The sequence below is a fragment of the Pyrus communis genome, chromosome 4, assembly GCF_041283825.1.
Source record: "Pyrus communis isolate YQ-2024b chromosome 4, ASM4128382v1, whole genome shotgun sequence".
Classification (NCBI taxonomy): domain Eukaryota; kingdom Viridiplantae; phylum Streptophyta; class Magnoliopsida; order Rosales; family Rosaceae; genus Pyrus; species Pyrus communis.
The window spans coordinates 23,913,116-23,924,925 of record NC_142568.1 but is presented as its reverse complement, the minus strand read 5'-3'; the positions used below and the strand labels follow the sequence as shown (position 1 = coordinate 23,924,925).

The window sequence follows — 11,810 nt, the reverse complement described above, 5'->3', positions numbered from 1 at the left end:
TAGATTCATATTGTAATATAACTTTGTTGATATTATTTGCCAGTTTTCAGTACTTCATATTCTTGGGATAACTTTTCCAGTAACTCCTTAAATTGATGGCTAGATCGTGGGAACTTGTATTTTGTTAACCTATATCAGATGAAGAAGATCTTGATGTAAAAGGAAGAACAGTTTCGGTATAGAGAAGAAGAAGAAGGAAGAATATGTAGCTTTGTATATCTATTCTTATTGTGCAAGTAATAGAAGGTAGAGTTGTTATTTATACAAACCAATCTCAACTAACTAAATAACATAGCTCCTAATCTTATGACAAGTGTCACAATCTAACTCATACTCTAACATCCCCCTCAATTTCATGCTTTGATGAACTAAGCATGAGATCGTTACAATGAGTTTGAAACAATGTATTAAAAGCGTGAGGCGTGGGCGAGGCGTCCGAGGCGAAGCCTAGCCTAGGCGTGAGGCGTGAGGCGAAGCCTTACAGGATTTAATTTTTTTTTATATATATGTTTTATATATTATACATATAATTGTATAAAAAATAATACTATGTAAAATAAACATCCATTCTCAATTTTTCATTCAAATCCATAGTCATTCAAAAGATAATATCATTTAAATTCATCATTCAAAGGTAATATCACCCAAATTCATCATTCAAAAGGTAATACAAACAAAGAAAACAATCATTCATCCAAATCATCTTCATATAAATCAAAATACAAACAAAGATATAAATCATTCATCTAAATCCTCTTCATCTAAATAAAAGGCCACATCATCCTCTTCATTGCCAACTCTAGATGAACTTGTCGGGTATCTCATCATTTCATCAAAAGAATCTTCCGAATCATATTCCACATTTCTTCTAGTTCTACTTGAGGATTCTTCATTACTCCATTTTCTTTTGTATGTAATAGGACCCCGAGGTTGAGTAGGCTCACGAGGAGAAGGAGGAGGAGTAGGCTCACAAGGAGGAGGAGTAGGCTCACGAGGAGGAGGAGGAGGAGGAGAAGACTCTCTAGGCTCTCGAATGTATGAGCCACCTTCATAAACCGGGGTTGGCACATTCCTTACGGCCTCAACATTATACAATAACTCATCCTCAAGCCATGTAGGATCTTCAGGAAGAACGGGATCTTCTATCTCTGTTATCCATTCATCATCGGAGGCAATTTCTTCCACAACAATAGGATCATACTTCTCCATCCTTTTCTTACTTCTTTGTTGTAAAGCCAAATTGTACTTGACATAAGCTAAAGCATTAAGCCTTTTGTGTTCAAGCCTATTCCTTCGTTTTGTATGAATCTACAAATAAATCAATTCTATTATTCAAGTCTAAACATTTTAAGCAAAAATGACACTTAAGATACTAATAATATATTTACTTACCATTGAAAATGTGCTCCAATTCCTCTCACATCCCGATGCACTACAAGTAAGGCTTAGAACTCGGATAGCAAATTTCGTTAACTCGGGTGTTTTATGCCCAAAGCGCTCCCACCAAGCCGCTAAAAAAACAATATTAATAAGGTAAGTAATTTAAAGGTTAATGATAAAAAGATATTAACAATTAACTAATTAAATCTTACTTGGTGTTCGCTTTTTCCTAGTTTGCATAGCCATAGAATCCGCAAATGGACCACGCTTATTAGTAAATAAATCCAATTGAGCATCGGCCTCTTCACGTTCTTTCCCTTTCCCAAGCATCCTATCCATGCAAGCAAACAACCCATTTCGCACTTCATCAGTATCTGAGAAATTATCCTCATATCGAAATTGTGGGTTTAAGTAATAGCCCGCCGCATGTAGTGGTTGATGAAGTTGATCGTCCCATCTACGATCTATCTTTCTCCAAATAGGCATATATTTTTTCTCCACTTTGTTAAGATTGCTTGCAATTTTCTCTTTTGCGTCATCCATCAACTCATATATAAAACCCATGGGGGGTCTCTCCTCCGAATCAACCTCTCTCAAAACACAAACAAAAGGAAGAACGCCCTTAATGCAAAAGGAAACTCGACCCCAAAACTCACGATCATATAACACATGATGCTTAGCCAACTTTGCTTCACGGGATTTTGCATAGGTACTTTCCGACCATTCTTGAGAGGTAAACAAAGCAACAAGATTTTCCTTTTGCTTTTGTAAGCTTTGTAGTGTAAGGAAAGAAGTGGCAAACTAGTGACCGCCGGACGAAGAATTTCCAAATTGTTAGTGTACTTTCTCATCAAAGCTAGTACCCATTGATGCCCATATAGATACTTTGAAATACACCTAGCACGTTTGAGTGTGTCATCAAACCATGCCATCTTAGAAATATCTTCTAGCATCAAATCAATGCAATGAGCCGCACATGGAGTCCACCACACCTTCTCTTTCCTCTCCATAAGTTTTGCCCCGGCATTCTTGTAGTTCGAAGCATTGTTAGATATAACTTGAACCACATTCTCCTCCCCAATTTCTTGAATAACGTCATCCAAATAGCCATACAACAAATCTCCATTCTTAATAGAGGCCGATGCATCAACCGATTTCAAGAACCAAGTACCTTGAGGGCTATTGACAAGAAAGTTGATTAAACATCTACTTTTGCCATCCGACCATCCATCCGACATAATAGTGCATCCATATCTCTTCCAAGCCTTTTGATGTTCTTTCATCATACTTTGTACATCATCAACTTCTTCTTTGAGCATCTAAGTTCTATATTCATGGCTTGTAGGAGCATCAAAGCCGGGACCAAAATTGGACACCAATTTCATTGCATTAACATAATATTCATTGTTTGCCGCATTGAATGGAATGGCACTAGTGTAGAACCATCGGGGCAATGCTCGGGATGCTTGTCTTCTTTCCTCTTTTTTGAAAGGTGTATTCAACGTGGTTTGACGAGCTTCCGATGTAACATACCTATCAAGTGGTCCCCTTGACCTAGGTGGTAGAAAAGAACCGGTTGGTTGTGAATGTGTGGCACTCGCACTCCCACTCCCACTACTTACATATGTTGTCCTTGTTGTGCCCATATCGACACTTGCACTTTCTTCTTCACCACCACGACACAACTCATGACTAGCTTTCCTCTTTTCTTTAGTTCCCATAACATTAGCAAAACATTCTTCCTTCACATTGGGTGGGACTTTTTTACAACTTATCATTCCTCCCGAACTTACACCACCCAAGTGATGTTTGAATCTAGAAATTGAACCTGTGCATTTGTGGTTACAAAAAACACAATAGAAGTGCTTAGTGACAGGATCCAAATCTTTTGTCCATTGCCAAGCAAAATCTTTCTTAGAAGAAGAAGCCATATTCTTCAATACCCTAAACAATAAACAATAGATGCATGCATACAATTAATAAACCAACAATTTATTAATTAATTTATATACCAACAATTTCTAACAATTTATTAATTTCTTTCGATTTCTTAGATTAGATGCACCATACAGCTTACCAGAGAAGCTGGGGTTAATTAAATTGTGCCAATATAGGAATTCAGTAGAATAAGTCTCATTGTCTTGCATTCACACAAACACAGTTGATATTACTGCAAAATGCAAATTAATACCGTGGTTTTCATTTTATCCCCCTCTTCCCTCTTCGGTACATTTCACAATTTGATGTTCTTTTAAACGAAACATTCCTCCTCCAAGAGCGAATATTCTTCCCTGGGAAAAGTAAGATTAGCTTGTGTTTAAATATTGAGTGTTAAAATTGTTGTATTTCCAGAAGGCTCTGTGACTGTGTCTATTCTTTTACTCAGATGTAAATTATGCATCATCGATAGACTGCTAGGGGCAAATTGAATTGGTTTATTTGATTAATCAAGCTAGTACACTGGCTGCTATTACTATTAATAGGTTGGCCTGGAATAATCTCATCTTAGTCTTTTATTATGTCCGTCTCGAGCGTAGTTCTAGGAGTAACAATTGCAAGTTTCAAACTTTAGGAATAAAAAAATCTTAAAACAATTATATACCCCTTTAGTGCCAATTTCTAACAATTTAATAATTTATTAATTAATTTATATACCCCTTTAGTGCCAATTTCTAACAATTTCTAACAATTTATTAATTAATTTATATACCCTTTTAGTGCCAATTTCTAACAATTTCTAACAATTTATTAATTAATTTATATACCCCTTTAGTGCCAATTTCTAACAATTTCTAACAATTTATCTAAGTGCCAATTTATGGCACACAAACACAATTTATGGCAGCCAGGAGCATTAAATTTATGGTATAATTGCACAACAGTTTATGGTATAAATTATAATACTATAATTGCATAATTGCAAAACAGGTTATGGTTTAATTGCAAAACATCCAAATAAAACCATGGGCTATAGCCTTATTCCCCTGTTTTCTATTTCTACTCTGCGTCTTTCTCTCTGTCTCACTCTGTCTCTCTCTCGCAGAAATCATCATTCCCCAGAAAATGCAAAACCTTCCCCAGAACCAGAAAACTAAATCCTTCCTCAGAAAACGAAATCCTTCCCCAGAAAATGCAAAACCTTCCCTAGAAAACTAAATCCCTAATTTCAGAAACCCTAACCTTTGGGATCTTGCTGACGGCGCTGGGGCTGGGCTGATGGTGCTGAGGTGACGGCGGCAGGGTGATGGCGGCGTGGCGACTGGACCGGTGTTCTGAGCCTCTGGGCTTCTGGCGCGCGGGAGAAGAAGACGCAACAAGGCAGAAGGCAAAAGGCAGAGGCAGGAAAAATGGGATCGAATTCGAAGGTATGGTAGAAGACTGAAAATCCTTACCCAAACGACGTCGTTTTGGGTTTGGATGGTTTTTAAAAAAAAAAAAAAAAATGGTCTGACAAGGCGTCCAGACGCCTTGAGGCGCGCCTCCGCCGCCTCGGCGTCTCCGGCGAAGCATTTCGCCTACTCCAGCAAAACTGAGGCGTTTGCCTCTCCGCCCAGCCTCAAGGGCGCCCTAGGCGCGGCCCGAGGCGAGTTCTTTAAAACATTGGTTTGAAATAAAGGAGCATTCAACCCTTTGGTAAGTATATCTGCAAATTGTTCTTTTGAAGATACAAATTGCACAAATAGCTGTTGTTTGGCCACTCTTTCCCTAACAAAGTGCACATCTATTTCAGTATATATACTTTATCTTTTGATGTTGAACTGGATTGAATGAGAGGGCAATAGCTGACATGTTTTCACAAAATAACATTGGACCTGAAGTTACAGGAACTTGCATAAACACAAGAAGCTGCTTAATCCAATCAATTTATGTAGAAGTGGTTGACAATGCATGATACTCAACCTCAGTTGATGACCGGGAAACAGTTTGTTGTTTCTTGGAAGACCAGGAAATGGGATTAGAACCAAGAAACACTACCAAACAAGTGGTTGACCTTCTGTCATTGGGATCTCCTACATAATCAGCATCATTGAATGCTTTTAAATTTAAATCTCCTTTGGTGTAGGTACTTTCCAAGTGCATAGTACCTTGTAAGTATCTCAAAATTCTCTTCACAACAGTAAAGTGTGCAACCATTGGATTTTGCATAAACTTGTAGACCTGATGCACAAAGAATGCAATATCAAGTCTGCTAAAGGTAAATATTGCAATGCCCCAACAATGCTTTTGTACAAAGTTTGATTCCCATAAGGCTGACTATCATCTTCAAGCAATCTATTATAGGTAAGCAAGGAGTATCACAAGATTTGGACTTAACCATTTCTGTTTTAGACAATAGATCATGCACATATTTAGTCTATGACAAGAATAAACCATTTTTGGTCTTGGAAATTTGAATACCCAGAAATTAGTGCAATGGACCTATGTCCTTTATCTCAAATTCAGCTGTGAGAGCCTGACTAAATTCTTGAATTGCACTAGTTGCATTGCCTGTAATGATAATATCATCAACATACAATAGAAGTACCACAATACTAGAATCCACTTGTGTACAAAGATAGAGGAATCAGAGTATGTTCTTAAACCCCAGTTTAGGGAAAAATGTGGTGAATATCTCATTCCAAGCTCTGGGAGCTTGTTTTAAACCATATAATGATTTTTGAAGTTTGCAGACCAATGTAGAATGATTTGGATCCACAAACCTAGGTGGCTGAGCCATATATATAGCTTCTTGAAGAATGCCATGTAGAAATGCATTCTTGACATCGAATTGTCTCAGATTCCAACCAAAATATGCTGCAAAGGCCACTACAAGTCTAACTGTAGTTGGTTTAACTACAAGACTAAAACTTTCCCCATAATCCAACCTAATTCTTGATTGAATCTTTCAGCCACTAACCTGGCTCTGATACTATGTTAACCTATATCAGATGAAGATCTTGATGTATTTGTGTATCTTTTCTTAATGAACAAGTAATACAAGATACAGTGGTTATCTTTACAAACAATCTCAACTAACTAACTAATACAGCTCCTACTCTTATGACAAGTGTCACAATCTTACTCAATTTAACTCATACTCTACCATATATTATGTTCTCGGTGACATTCTTTCTTTTTCTAGATATAAGCAATAGTGGGGAGGGTGATTTGAATATTGAACACAAAATCTCGCGTGTGAGGACAAACATTATTAACCAGTTGAGTTACACAAGTTCTTTGTGGTTTTGTTTGACATGTTAAGGAAACAATGTTTTCTGTTTGCACCAAGTTGTCAAAAATCCAATTGCCTAGCTGCATAATTAGCCATTTTTAAAAAATATTATTATTAAGGGGAGGAGGAATAATTCGATATTATCAAAATAATTTAAGAAGGAGAGAGTTTCGAATCTAGAACGTATTGGTAGAAACTCAACACTCTATCACTGGGATATTGGACATTTGGACTACATGCAGTTGCGTAATTAGCCTTTTTTGTATGTTTAGTTGGGAAAGAAGTGTCTGACTTCAGGTTTTTGGTCGAGGATTTTGATTATAAAGGAAAAACAGGTGAATTAGGTTTGCGCAAATGATTGTTGCTTTTAACACTAAACACGCAAGAATTAAGTAGAAAAGAAAACTTTTGGGTATACATTAATTAATGATATGGGGAAAACTATTACTGAGATATGTGAATTGCAACTTTGATAAGCCTTCAGCCTGCACTTCAATCAACTAATAAAAGATATTGGCGTTAGCCAAAATAATTTATGAGATTTACATAATTTCTTACTTTAGTCTTAATATTGAAAATAGATAGAAGTGATCTCTAAATTTATCCACCGTAAGTTATTTTGTTTTGGGAAAAATCTGTCAATATAAGTTGAGGGGTTGGTTTCACAAAAATACCCTTAAAAAGCTGGTCACGTGGTCGTTCACGAGACAATTTATATTGACAGGTTTTTCACGAAATGATCAAAATGATTATGGTGGACAAACTCATGGACTACTTCTATCGATTTTCATTATCAGGAACGAAAGTGGGGAGTTATGTCAATCTCAAAGACCATTTTAGCTAAAAAGCTAAAGAAATTTGATGGAATGCTGGGTTTTCAGTTTGCTTTTGAGTGGGCATGTAGGTTGGGTATCTAACAAGGATAATGCAAGGAAAATAATCAATATAAATCATATTTTGTAAATCTTATGTTGTGGTTGTTGATGATTAGATTATTACTTCAGTATTGATTAACGTGTTTATTTTGTATTGATAACACGTCACATGGTTTGCAAATATGGTCTAAAAATTTGATCTACTTAGCACTACTCATTTGATAATAAGCGCCATTGTACACACCCAATTTCTAGGGCTACCAAGGTTCTCCTCTTCCTTTTTGTTTTCGGCAAATTATATAAAGGAGAAATTAGGCTCTTATCCCTTCTTTTGCTACTCCATTGACTAAAACCTTATTCCTTTTCAATTTTTGATCAAGGTCCTTGGATGTTAATAGCATTATCATTAATAATTTCAATAATAATTTTTTTTAAATATATTCCTTTAGTGTTAAAAATGTTACAATTAGTATATTTATATTTATGGCTAAATTTTTTATCATATATTTTTATTTTTAGTTTGTCCCATTTTTAATTTTTAAACCATTTTTAATTTGTGCCAATTTTCTTTTCAGTTTTAATTTGTACCCATGTATTAATTTATTTTTGTGCCCTTGTGTTTACCATCACGTAACATTGTATAATTAATCAATGATAGAAAAATTACATATGGTATATTTATGTTTTATGGCTAAACTTTATATCATATATTTATATTTATAGTGTGTACCCACTTTTAGGGGGGGTGTAGTCAAACTAGGATTTGAGAGGATTTTAAAAGACTTTAAAATCCTAATGTAGTCAATTAAAAGATTTTAAAAGATTTTGAAATCCATTCAAATCTAGGTGTAGTCAATTAAAGGATTTTAGAATCCTTTAAAATCTAGGTGCAGTCAATTAAAGGATTTTAGAATCCTTTAAAATCTAGGTTAAAATCCATCCAAATCCAAGTGTATTAAAAAAAAATTAAGATTTTGGAGGATTTCAATAAGTTGTGGATTTTATGGGATTTGAGAGCCAAAAGTATATATAACCAAGACTAAAAAGAATCCAACCTCACCCCCTAGGATTTCAAATCCTTCCACCACAATCCACCACAATCTATTCAAATTCTTTAAAAATCCATATGAATTTTGTAAGAGTCTTTAATCCTCTTAAATTCTATCAAATCTATCACTTTTAAAATCCTTTAAAATCTTAATTTGACTACACCCCCCTTAATTTGCAACCTTTTTTAAATCTGTAGTATTTTCTTTTTAGTTTTAATTTGTACCCATGTATTAATTTCTTTTTGCGCCCATATTTTTTAAAATTTCATTTGTACTCATAATTTTTTAATCTTTTATTTGTACCCTAATTTATTTATAATATACCCGTTCTTCTTTATTAATGTACCACTTTGTTATATGTGAAATGTACCAATTTTTTTTTGTAAAATGTACCAATTTTTTTAACACTACGGATACATATTTTTGCCATTTATTATTTCTTATTGTTTCATAGTTTTTATCCATGTATGCAAACAAAATGTTTGAATTTTTTTTTATTTTTATTGTAGCCGTTTCTAATATTATTATAATGAGGGATTTTAAATTTATAGGATTATAAATCTCATAAAATATCAAACAATTGATGTCAAAACTATAACAATATAAATATTACTAGTAATATAATGAGGTATACAAAGTCAATAGACTTTGATCAAACTTTAAATACCGTTAAGATTTTGGTCAAAGAATGTTTGGAATTAGGAACCGCATCCAAAGTATCTTTTATATAAATTTTTAGGGCCGGATGTTAGGGCTCGTTTAGTAACATTTTACAAAACTATTCTTAAATAATTGTTTTTTTTAAATTAAAACAACAAATAATTTTTTTTTTCTTACTTTTATGTTTGAGAATGAATGTGTTTGCTAGTTTAATCCGATAATTATTATTTTTTTTCTATGAAAAACATTGAATATGTGAAATCTAGTACAAAGAAAACACTGGGGAGGCAAGTAGTCTCCATGACGGGACTCAAACTCATCCACCGCCCTGAAATGAGTCGAACCACCATGATCTATAAGATCCGGCACATAGATCTATGTCCATCTCTGTTTACACACACAAACTATTTTGGTCACGCAAAGTGTTATTATGACCTAAAAATCAATAGTCCTATGGATCTACGCTAATAATATTTCATATGAGAGAATCAAGAGAAACGAGTTTTATAACATATTGTCCAAGATAAAATGGATAAACTTAGTATCTTTGGGGCTTATAGCTTAACTTCAATGTATAACTTTTGAATGTACATGACTATATGAATAAACGTTCTTAATTACTTAAGCTATAAGTCTATATCACTCGCCTTTTTTGAGACCTGGGTTTGGTCACAAACTATAAACAATTGTTAGCCCCACGTTATTTACAACTTTCCTAGCCTGAGAAGTGCTGTTTGATTGGGCGCTGTACTCATCCTTTTTGGCCACAAATTATTTACAACTTTCTTGGCCTATAAGGCTACAAGTAGCAAAGTTAAATAATGTCATCGAGGTCATATACCACAATGTATTACCTCTTTGGTAAAGTGCTCACAAATACAAATTTTATATTTATTAGAGAAGTGATACAACGTGATGTTTTAAAATATAATCTTTTTAGCATTTTAAAGCAATTAGATATATGTCAAACTTCAATTAAGTTGAATAATATTGTAATTTTGCGAGGGTAGTGCTATTCACTTATCTTTTTTTATTTCTCAAGCACCTTTTTTACCTCTCACATACTCTTGTTAATTTTTGTCATTAATTTTTCTTCAATAATTTGATTTGACAACCAAAAATTAAGAAAGAAGCTTTGGAAAAAAATAGCAGAAAAATAAATTAATAAACGATATGCACATCATATTTTGTTCCACTAACATCAACGAGGAAATAGATGAAAATCATAACCCAACCAAAAAACATTTAAAGAAACAAAAGTGGCTCTCTACGAGACCATATAAAGCTGCCTATATGAGTTTAAATCTTATGCACCCAAAAATTTTTGTGGTCTCTGTCACCTATTTCATTTGTTGACACATGATAATTCATTTAAACACCACCTACTAATGTAAACCCTTCAATTTATCTTTTCAATAAAATAAAAAAAAAACTAAACATAAATTAAGTTAAAAAGACGTACATGTGCCACTCAAGTAAATCAAGCATGAAGAGGCCACAAAGAATTTTAGGCATAGAAGGTTTGAACTCTTGTGTACACAAGTTATTACTAGTCTATGACATATGTGCCCCTTTACAAACTCTACTAGCTAATTATTTAGTTCCATAATGGAGCTTCCAAAGCATCCCAATTTATGAACTCATCACCTCCCAACCCCATCATATCTCCCATGTCATTCATCTCTATGAAATCCTTTTCTCCACAAACTGCGCCCCAATTACTCAACACACAACAGTGGTACCACTACTACCAGTCTACCACCTCCACTGCCACTCTCCCACAAATCATCTCCAACACTCCAACCTCCAACCATCAATGAAGCCAAGGAAGCTTCACACCACCACCACTACTGATTCTACTGCCACTACTCCAACCCCTCACAGAGTTCCCAGACTCAGTGGTAGACTTACTGATTGAAGAGGTCGAATTAGCAGATGACAACGATGAGGACGGGGGGTGGTGGTCGTCCGGCAAATTGAGCTTGGTGGAGGAGCCGTAGAGCTTTCTAGCTGCTTCATCATAAGCAAGTGCTGCCTCCGTCGAAGTGTTGAAAGTCCCTAGCCAAAGCCTAGCTCCTCGATTCGGATCTCGAATCTCCGCCACCCATTTCCCCCACGTCCGCTGCCTCACTCCGCTTAAAGCTACACAAAGCATTCTCCGGCCCTCCCTTCCCTTTCATGCAACCTTTTCTCGACGGCCCCATGCTATCTCCTCCTCCTCCTCCTCCTCTCTTATTTCCCTCCTATCTTCCTTCTCCATGTCCACGACTTGATTAAAACCCTAATTAGGGCCAAATCTGATCCTTTTATTAGCAAGCAAAATTTTTTGTGTAATTTTTTTAGGAAGGCAAGGCATTGAGGATATAGACATGTGTAAAACAATTGCTTGGCTGTTGCTGTAGAACACAATCCTCGATGAACATGTGTTCTACGGTCAACCTACACCTGTATAATTGTTTCAACTCCTTAAGCTTGAAGATATGTGCTGTCTATGTTCCTTTTTTATTTTTTATTTTTATTTATTTTCCCGTGCTTAATTTTTAGTGTGTTTTTGAATTGGATTATTTGAGTCTCCCTTTTTTGAATTGGATTATTTGTGTGTACAGAAATACTTACGTACTGTATGCTGCATGC

The 11,810-nt window shown here is 35.1% G+C and overlaps 2 pseudogenes across 1 annotated transcript; both read right to left on the bottom strand.

Annotated features, from left to right (window-relative positions):
• Nucleotides 1–738: 738 nt before the first annotated feature.
• On the bottom strand, nt 739–4,979 carry LOC148697673 (uncharacterized; annotated as a pseudogene). The gene is made up of 4 exons (XR_015961192.1): nt 4,561–4,979; nt 1,593–3,324; nt 1,393–1,511; nt 739–1,308 (listed from the first exon to the last, which is right to left on the bottom strand). The product of XR_015961192.1 is annotated as an uncharacterized LOC148697673 (transcript).
• Nucleotides 4,980–10,773: 5,794 nt separating this feature from the next.
• Nucleotides 10,774–11,436, bottom strand: LOC137722382 (uncharacterized; annotated as a pseudogene).
• Between the last annotated feature and the right edge of the window lie 374 nt (nt 11,437–11,810).